At 40.6% G+C, this 9,051-nt stretch overlaps 1 long non-coding RNA gene across 1 annotated transcript; it reads right to left on the bottom strand.

Annotated features, from left to right (window-relative positions):
• Positions 1–3,272: 3,272 nt before the first annotated feature.
• Positions 3,273–4,906, bottom strand: LOC310753653. Its single transcript, XR_014543426.1, has 3 exons — positions 4,851–4,906; positions 4,147–4,241; positions 3,273–3,415 (listed from the first exon to the last, which is right to left on the bottom strand). It is a non-coding gene; the product is annotated as an uncharacterized lncRNA (long non-coding RNA).
• Between the last annotated feature and the right edge of the window lie 4,145 nt (positions 4,907–9,051).

The raw sequence follows: 9,051 nt of genomic DNA, 5'->3' as shown, positions 1-9,051 counted from the left end.
TCAGCAAAGGTAATAATTAAATTTTGCTCTGTAGCTATTTCTAAGCACAGGAAAGAAACAGCCAAATATCGTAACAGATCAAATCCTGTTAGAGGACGGACTTCCGGGTTGGTGCCATTGTTTAATGGTGGATTCCCTCCGAGCTCCGGAGGGAATCGGCTCCGTAGCGTCTGGGTCTGGCCGCTGCGGCGAAGTGGGGACCCTTAAAATCACAGGCGCGGATGCCTGTGAACACAGAGACTCGGCGGGCACCATTTGCGCCCCCCCAATCCGCGACGGAGCCTTTTTAAAGGCTTCGGAACGGAGGCAGGGTAAGGCGTGGTGCTGAGAGTACTCCCTCGTCTACGGAGTGAAGCCGCAAGCCATTGACAGAGAGCGCCAACTTCTTCTAAGATTGATTGGATTCTAAAACATCAACCCGTGAGTAATACGGAGATTGGAACTTAAAAAAATTTCTTATCTTGGATTTGGAACGAGCGGGAAGGGGCTAAAAAGGAAGTCCACCCCCCCCCTTTGTAAACAACTTAAAGCAAAGGACTGGGCAGCTAAAGTCGAGAGAAGCTGTTTCTTGCTTTTTTTAACAAAAGATCCTGACCTCACGGTCTGGACATTATAAGAAGATATTCTGGAGGATAAAAAGAATTTTGGGAGCTGAAACTACACCCCCCCCCCTAGACCCGGGAACGTCCGATGAGAAAGCCTGTTGCATGGAAGATTTTGACAGCTGTCAAGTGAGCTGCTAGTCAGCTAGTTGTCAGCTGGAAAAAGAGAACATTGTTTCTGCTGTTTTTGCTGGTTTATTCGGGATAACTTGTTGAAAATAAGGTTGATACAAAATAACTGGACTTTTGGTTTTTGAGCTGAAAGGAAGATCAAGGAATTAAATCCCCCTAGAGGGGTAACAAGGATACTACATTACAAAAATGGCTGGAGTGTCTAAATTCCAAGCAGAATTGGACAGAGCACTTGTTCTCTTGGGAAATTTACAAGATGAGTACGATGCTTTGTCTACAGAGGTATCGCTATTACACTGGACAGTAAACAACAGCTTGGAGTCTGATAAGGATTTGAAACAGGAAGCCTATTCAACTGAACAAATAAATGAAACCGAAAGCGTAGACACGATGGAGCAATATGTTCTTTTTGAAGAAAACGAAGGAGGAGATGGAGGTTTGCAGGAGTCAAAGGAGAGCTACAATATGAGGCCTGACATGATGATAAAAAAGGACAATAAAAACTTGATGCGGAAAGCCTGGTTTGATTGGGAGTTTGGAAAATGGAGAGATCCTCTTTTGAGGAGATCTGAAGACCTGAGGATTATAAATTTGTTGAAGGCGGAAGCTGGAGCTGTGGGGACATTTGGATTTGAAAGAAATTTGAAACAAGAGTTGGAATACCCCATAGGCTTTGCTTTTGCTTTTAAGTATGGAGGACTGGCTAGAAGCAACACCGATTCTGTTGGGCCGGAGCCCCTCCGAGACCTGGGGCTTAACATCAAGGTCTATCAAAGAGACCGGCAGAAAGGAACTGAGAGAGACATAAGGGCCTCGGACCTGAGATCTCCAGGCTAAATAAATAATATAAAGACTGATGGATATTGGTTGGGGACTGGAACCGGGAGAAGGGTGGGTGGAGGTTGGGAATCCAAAGGGTACATAAGGATAATTTGCATTGCTTTGTTTGTTTTATATTTTGTTAGTGGTAAGGAAATTGGGTAAACCGTGGAAGGGAAATTTTGGTCGACCTTAGGAAAAAGGTTTAAGAATAAATTAATGAGGTATAAGTATTGATGTGTAATTTTAATAAGGTGAAATTGGTTTTTTTTCTTTTTTTTTTAAATTAAGTGAAAATAAGGCTGTTAAAAATAAATGGAGGAAATGGAAAAAAGAAGTAAAGTAAAATAACAGTATGTTAGAATAAATGTTTAAGTTAAGGTGAAGAAATAAGTTAAGGACTTGCTGAATTGACAATTTAAATTGGAATACAAGAAGGGGAGGTGTGAGGAGGTCTGAGAAACAAGGTTGAGGAAAATAAGTATCAGAAACTGTATGTGTTTTTTCTATTTTTCTGTTTAGTTTCGAATATGCTTTTTTGTGTTGTTTTTATTTTGTTTATTTTTTGTTTTTGTTTGTTGTGTGTTTTTCGAAAATACCAATAAATATTTAATAATAATAAAAAAAAAACAAATCCTGTTAGAGGACTTCCCTAAAATGTTCCTCTCTATTTAGAAAGCCATGGGTTTTGCAGATAATGGAGCACAAGAAGTCACTCAGAGCAGCTGTCCATCAGTTGAGGAAATTTCCAAGCTGAGAATTAGACACACAGAAATATTTTGATACCAGGAGCAATTTCCAGAGATGCTGCTCATCTCTTCCTATTTGGTCTAGGCATGTCCAACTCCCAAGAGACTGTGATCTACTCCCAGTATTAAAAAACCGGCAGTGATCTACCCATTGTCATTGGAGGGAGGGAGGACGAGCGTGCATGGGGTGAGTGGATTGCCCAGAGTTGTCGAGCTTTTTTGGGGGTAGGCTTGCACAGAGTTGTGTGGTTTTTTTTGCTCCCCCCCCCCGTAACTTTTTATACACAATAAGGATCCCATGATCTACTAGGATCAGCTGGGAATCTACCGGTAGATCGCGATCTACTGGTTGGAAATCCCTGGATTCCTTTTGAATAGGTTAGACCCCATAAATTCTACATTCCCATCATGGGTCTCATTCCAAGCCAAAGCCAAACTTCCAGACATCACAATGTGCAATAGGGACTTTCCTGGCACTTAAGCCTTGGTGTTTCATGTGCGATTCTTGTGACCCTCTCAGTTAGCATGTCTTCCTTTTTCCTTGAAAAAGGAATAGTCATCTGGTTATCAGCCATAGAAAAATGAAAAAGAGGCATGGCAGAGCCTGGAGGTGAAGCCTATTGTCAGGACTCATGATAAGGAAATATTTTAACCAATGAGCAAATAACTAAACAAATATGGGTAATTTCTGCACATCATAGGAATGTCTAAGAAGAATGTCTAAGAATGTCTAAGACTAACATAGTCCACTCATCAAACAAATACCTGTATTTTCCATGTAATTAAACCTCTAGAACCAGATCTGCCAATTCTCTGCTAAATTCAATTCTGCCAATTAAATTAGTAACCCCCATGTCACTAATTACCAGGATTTTACAGAGAATGAACATTTCTAATTAGTTCTGTGTTACACATGCTACAAATTCAGTCAAAGTCTTTGTGATAAATAGTGAACAGCTGCTACTGACAATGCCTAGATATTGATCTTCCTCCTTTTTTAATTTCAGAAGGCATGTTCACTTGGGTTCCTGGTGGTGCTCTGCATAAAGGTGAGTGGGCAGGGTCATCAGCAGGGAAGAGAAACCCTACCAGGAAATATCTGGAGAGTTTATTCTAAATCAAGGCAAATGTAAGAAAAGAACAAATAAATATTATTAGAGAATAGTAGGAGTCAGTTCTTCTAAGGAATGGCATTTCCAGCTGTTCACTGGTATATTGTACAAAAAACAGGAACATATCACATTTATTAATAATTATACTTTGAGGTTGCACAACTGATAATGGAATTAAATCAAACACAATGATGGCAGCAGCATTTTAACAGTAGATTATGCTGCGCATAATTTAAAGGAGGTGATAATGGGGCTTATGCTGCTTTCTCTGTTAATAAATCAGGCTTCTGATGTTTAAGAAAATAATATTGTTAACTTGTAAAGACAACATTTACTGTGCTGCAGAGATCTCTCTCTAGTCTTCCTTGCTAAGTAGCAACCAATCTCAGCCACTTCTCCCGTATCAACCACTCTTAAAGACCAGTGGGCTATTACTCCACAGTGGTGGTGACGGTACATTTTCCACTTCCTACCTGAACACTACTTTTCAGTGATAAGAAGATTCAATGGATGATCTGCTTTTACTATGCACACATTGTGTATACATGAAATATTCTTCCAGAACTTGAATTCTCTGCATGGGTGTTGTACTTGTGTTGTGAGCCCTAAACTTTTAGTTGCAGACTGTTGCTGAACAATAAACTATCTAAGATCCGAAGTGGGTTACTTTTTATTATTTATTTAGAAGATTTGTAGAAATAAAATTGGAGATAGACTTCAAATTACACCCACCTTACCATTAGAAGCAAGGACTCTGGCTAGATGCAAATGTCTTACTCTTCACCTGATCACCTCTGCATGTGTCTCAGTTTGGTCATTCATTAGCCCTGGGGAGAATAACAGGGACAAAAGCCCCTTTCCAACAAGCACTGTTCCTAATGGAAGCTTAATCAACGATCATTTGAATTTCTTAAAGTTAGGATGTGTCTTTGAGGATTTGTGTATAATTGGTAATACCACATCACAATGTATACAAGTTATAAATTTTCAGGGAGAATGGTTAGTTATCCTCTAGGCAGTTGTTGTTTTTTTTTACAGATTTTGTACAGTTGATTTCCTATGTGCTGGTTGATTATATCCATTTCCCATATATATGAGCTCAGTGGACCATCGTTACACTTTATGAGTCATAAACATCAGGTTTAAAATATGAACGTATTGCATGTGTTGCCAAAAGACATTACAGAGACATTATATTTGAATTGTTCCTTTTTTGTACACCTATTTCATTTTATTTTGCCACATAAATTTCCTCTCAGGGAAAAAATGCTTACAGTGCAAACTATTATTTCAAGTATCTTTCTCTAGCCAGCCACCAAGGTAAACTCATTTGAAAACTTGACATTACATTGCAATGGATAATTGACACTCAAAATGCTTTGGGTATAAAATCTGTACAGGAGCATCAAATGACAGAGAAGCCATATATTGTTCACAAATCTATGAGGAACTGAGGATTTCTTAACAGAGAATGTTGACAAAGAGGATAATGTCAATGTTCTGTGTTAAGAATCCTCAGTTCCCTATAGAATTGTGAGTACTTTTTGGAATGATACAAGGCTTCTCTGCCACTTGATGCTACAGTACAAGTTTTACACACACACACACACACACACAGAGAGAGAGAGAGAGAGAGAGAGAGAGAGAGAGAGAGAGAGAGATTACTTACATTGCTTTAAAAAAAAAAAGTATGTGAAATTCAGGAGCCTTAGTAGAGCCTCATCAATAGCCTCCTGTCAGCAGCATTGTGAGACGGCATTGAGATAAGGCCTACATATTGCACAGGCTGAAGCAATCTGACGCTCCCTTTGGCATCCCTGCAGAAGCCTGACCTTGTTGCTCCTTTACCCTTCCTCTCTTCATAAGCAGCAGGTGATGTTGCTGCTGCAGGGAGGCTATTGCTGCACCCCACTGGGGAACACATTTTTGGGGGAAACACACAACAATGTAAATATTGGGGCAATTTGTGAGGAAGAAGGGAAAACTGGGGGCACCCAATTTTGACAGAAGTCCCATGAACAGTGTAAAATGTACTTGCACACAGAAATGTCAGGGCCAGAGTGTGTAGCGGGGAAATGACTGGACACCTCTGTGGAGCAGCTGAATGGGGAAGGGAACATAAGTAATTCCCAGCAACTTTCGGGAGATGGCAGAACAAGCAGGGACTGGTTCCCTTGGCGTCATGCAAGCGTACAGCTGCTGGTCATGCAATGAGCTGCACCCGTATTAGCAACTGATAGCCAAGGGACAGGGAACTTCTGGCCCTCTAGATGTTGCTGGACTCCAACTTTCACTGGCCCCAGTCAGCATGACTAGTGGTCAGGGGTGATGGGAGTTGCAGTCCGGCAACATCCAGAAGGCCAGAGGTTCTGCATCCTTGTGGTAGCCCATCAACAGCTGTGCACTTGCAAGCAGTAGCTGACATTTCCCCTTCTTCCACCTCTTAACAGTCACTGGTAATGACTTTCATACACATTCAGTGTCGATCCTGCACTAGTAGCACCTCAGTGGCCATCCTTGGAAATAATGCTACGAGCAGCTCATAGAAACACTGTTTTAGAACTCTCTTTAAGGCTCATTGGTAATAAGGCAGGCAACATTCCTCTTCAATAAGCAAATCAATAATTTTCTGCAAAGACGAAATACATTATACACTAACAGTTCATCAGCCAATCTGCTGGTTCATAGCACAATCCGATTCACGTTTACTCAGAAATAAGTCTAATGTACTGCAGCATCCATTGTACAAGCATATGGAGTTATCAGGTGAAGCATCCTTGCCAAATAGAGGTAATCAGGCAATGAGGGGGTACCCCACAATCTTTGTTGTTGGTTTTTTTTTTTGGACACTGCTTCCCTCCATCCTCCTCCTGCTGCTCCTCCCATGTTCACTCGCAATGTTTGGGAAATTGCAAAATCATCCCTCCTTTCCCTGTTCTTAGTTTGAGGGCTATATGTGCCATCGGCTCTATACTGTATTACTGTATTGTGCAACCAGAAGTATAGCAAGCCATAGTAGACATTATTGAAGAGCACAAATCCATTCCCACCCTTTGCATCAATCCAGCCCCTCTTCTAGGAATGAGGAACTTGTGGTCCATTGTCTGAATATCGTTCCCACTATCCTTGCCCATTTGTTATCCTGGCACTACAGTGGCTAATAGGAGTTAGAATCCAAGGATGTCTGGAGTGTCACAGGTCCCCTATTCCTTGTCTCACCTTTCTACTCCTTCCTTCTTTTTCATGCATAGAAGATCCACAGGACCTTTGGACTCCTTTGATCCTGTGACACGTGGCCCAAGAGTGGTCCCACTAATAGTAATAAAAACCCTTGATCGCTTCAAAATAGTCTTGATATGTTTCTCTTAAAATTCATGAGATGTAGCAAGCCCACGTTCCTTTGTAGGTAGCAAACTGTACACAGAACTGTCTGAAAAAGATAAAAATTTAGGGATTGGTTCCCTAAATCACAAAGAGGCACACCTCTGAACCCCTTCCTTAACATATGCCACACCTTAGCTGTCCATCTTGCAACTGCTGTCACTGCTTGAAAACCAGTCAAGTCTAAACAGTACTTGGTAGATGCATAGCAAAAGGTCATGGAGAAGAAACAAAGGCCTTGTTTCAGTTCATGCAGTGCTGGAGAATGCATTTTCTTATCTCCCTTTTCTGCCACCTTCCCATCCATGCCATGATTAGCATAGAATTAAAAAGCTTAAAGTAGACATTTTTGATACCCCTGTGATCTCCCCACCCCCCAAAAGCACAGCTGTTCATATAGACATGGCTCGTTTCTGTTTATCCTTCGTTTCAAAATAGAAGAGAGAACTTTATTTAACAAGCAATTCTTACATTTTTTTCCCCCAGATTGCAGGTGCTGGTATTCTGCTTCCGCAAATAATTCTAAATATATAGACTCATTGGACACCTTTAATGCAAAAATAGATTTTCATTAGTTTTAAAAATTAGGCAACATGGATCCATCCTTTACAAATAAGATACGCAGAGGAAAGGGAAAGATACTTTCCTGCAACAAGTGTAACAGTATATCTAAAGGGCATTCTGTAGACAAACATACAATACACCTGAAGCTAATACTGTTCCACTTTCTTTCTGTTTATGTGAGTATGTTAAAAGGACAGTTAACATATGTTAAAAGCAGTTAACATTCATAACAATTGGCCATTTTGCACATTAACTAGGTCTCAAGGTGCAAAAAAATCCTTCCATGAAGAGGGAATTGTGCACATTTCCCAGCCAATATACACAATCTCCAACAAGCCTTTGGGAGTGTGCATAGCTCAACTGCATTTTGTACATTCTCCAGTCTCCAAAGAACATACTATTTCCCCTTACTACTTCTTCAAAAGTAGGCATGGACATAATACACCATCTACTCAGTTGAGAAAAAGCAGCAGTTTATAGTTATATACACTATGTAATGTAGGAATCCAAATAATAATGTTGTTGATGGATATATTTTAACCATGACATAGAAGTGGAATCCTTCAGTTTTGCTTAGCAAACTTAGGCCTAAGTTTGTCATATGACAAACACAGTGAAGGTGGTCTGTGATGTGAATAATTCTTTTTTAGGACATATGAAACCCTGGCCTAGACACTTACAGAAAAGCAACTGAGTATTATTGTGAAGAAGGGGATGACAGAGGACGAGATGGTTGGACAGTGTTCTCAAAGCTACGAACATGAGTTTGACCAAACTGCGGGAGGCAGTGGAAGACAGGAGTGCCTGGTGTGCTCTGGTCCATGGGGTCACAAAGAGTCAGACATAACTAAACGACTAAACAACAACATTATTGTGAATCTGACCTGCATTAGAGTGTGCACATGAATCACACCAGGAAAAGTTGGTAGATTTGCCAGTATTTTCAAAGGTTAGGCAAAGGAAGAGACTCCCAAAATAAATAAAGGAGAGTTGGGAAGTTGAAACAGGCTTCACGGTGCAAGAAAACAATTATGAAGTTGAAGAACACAACAGGTATAGCCTAAGAGATTTTGATGAAGATACCATTTCAGGAGAAAACTGAAAAGTGGGGGGGAGGGGGGATTAAAATACCTTATTCACAAGGCAAGTCTCTCTCTCTCTCTCTCTCTCTCTCTCTCTCTCTCTCTCTCTCTCTCTCTCTCTACCTGTGGACCAGGTTAGAATTAATAATTTGTCACCAGTAGTTCATTTCCAATCTTGCCAGCAGATTAGCTGCTTGTCTGAGCTCCTGAAATGGGAATGATGAGGCTCTGAAGAGATTAAGGTATTTCCTGATTAGCTCATTTGTTCTAGTCTACTACAGCTTAATGAGAACTTACTACTCAGATCAGAGATGCAATGTTTCTTCACAGTAACAGTGTTCTGTATTCTCACACCGCATGGGATAGAGGAAGGCTGCTAAGCTCGGGTACTCCACTTTTGTATGAGATGTACAGAAAACATTTCTTGGTTGCAATACCTGATTAAAATCAAAGTGACGGAAACATCCTTTCTGGAAAGACAGACACCACTGAATCACTGTGGCAATGGACATGTGAAATGGAAAAACTGAGAGCTTTATTTGAATAAAGCTGTTTTCATCATTATTGGATGGAAGAGGCACTCATATGGCTAGAAGAAAGCAAATTCTAT

This window comes from Podarcis filfolensis (assembly GCF_964270895.1).
Source record: "Podarcis filfolensis genome assembly, chromosome: 2".
Taxonomy (NCBI): Eukaryota; Metazoa; Chordata; class Lepidosauria; order Squamata; family Lacertidae; genus Podarcis; species Podarcis filfolensis.
Note: the sequence above shows the minus strand (reverse complement) of the source record. Positions and strands in the feature narration are given on the sequence as shown.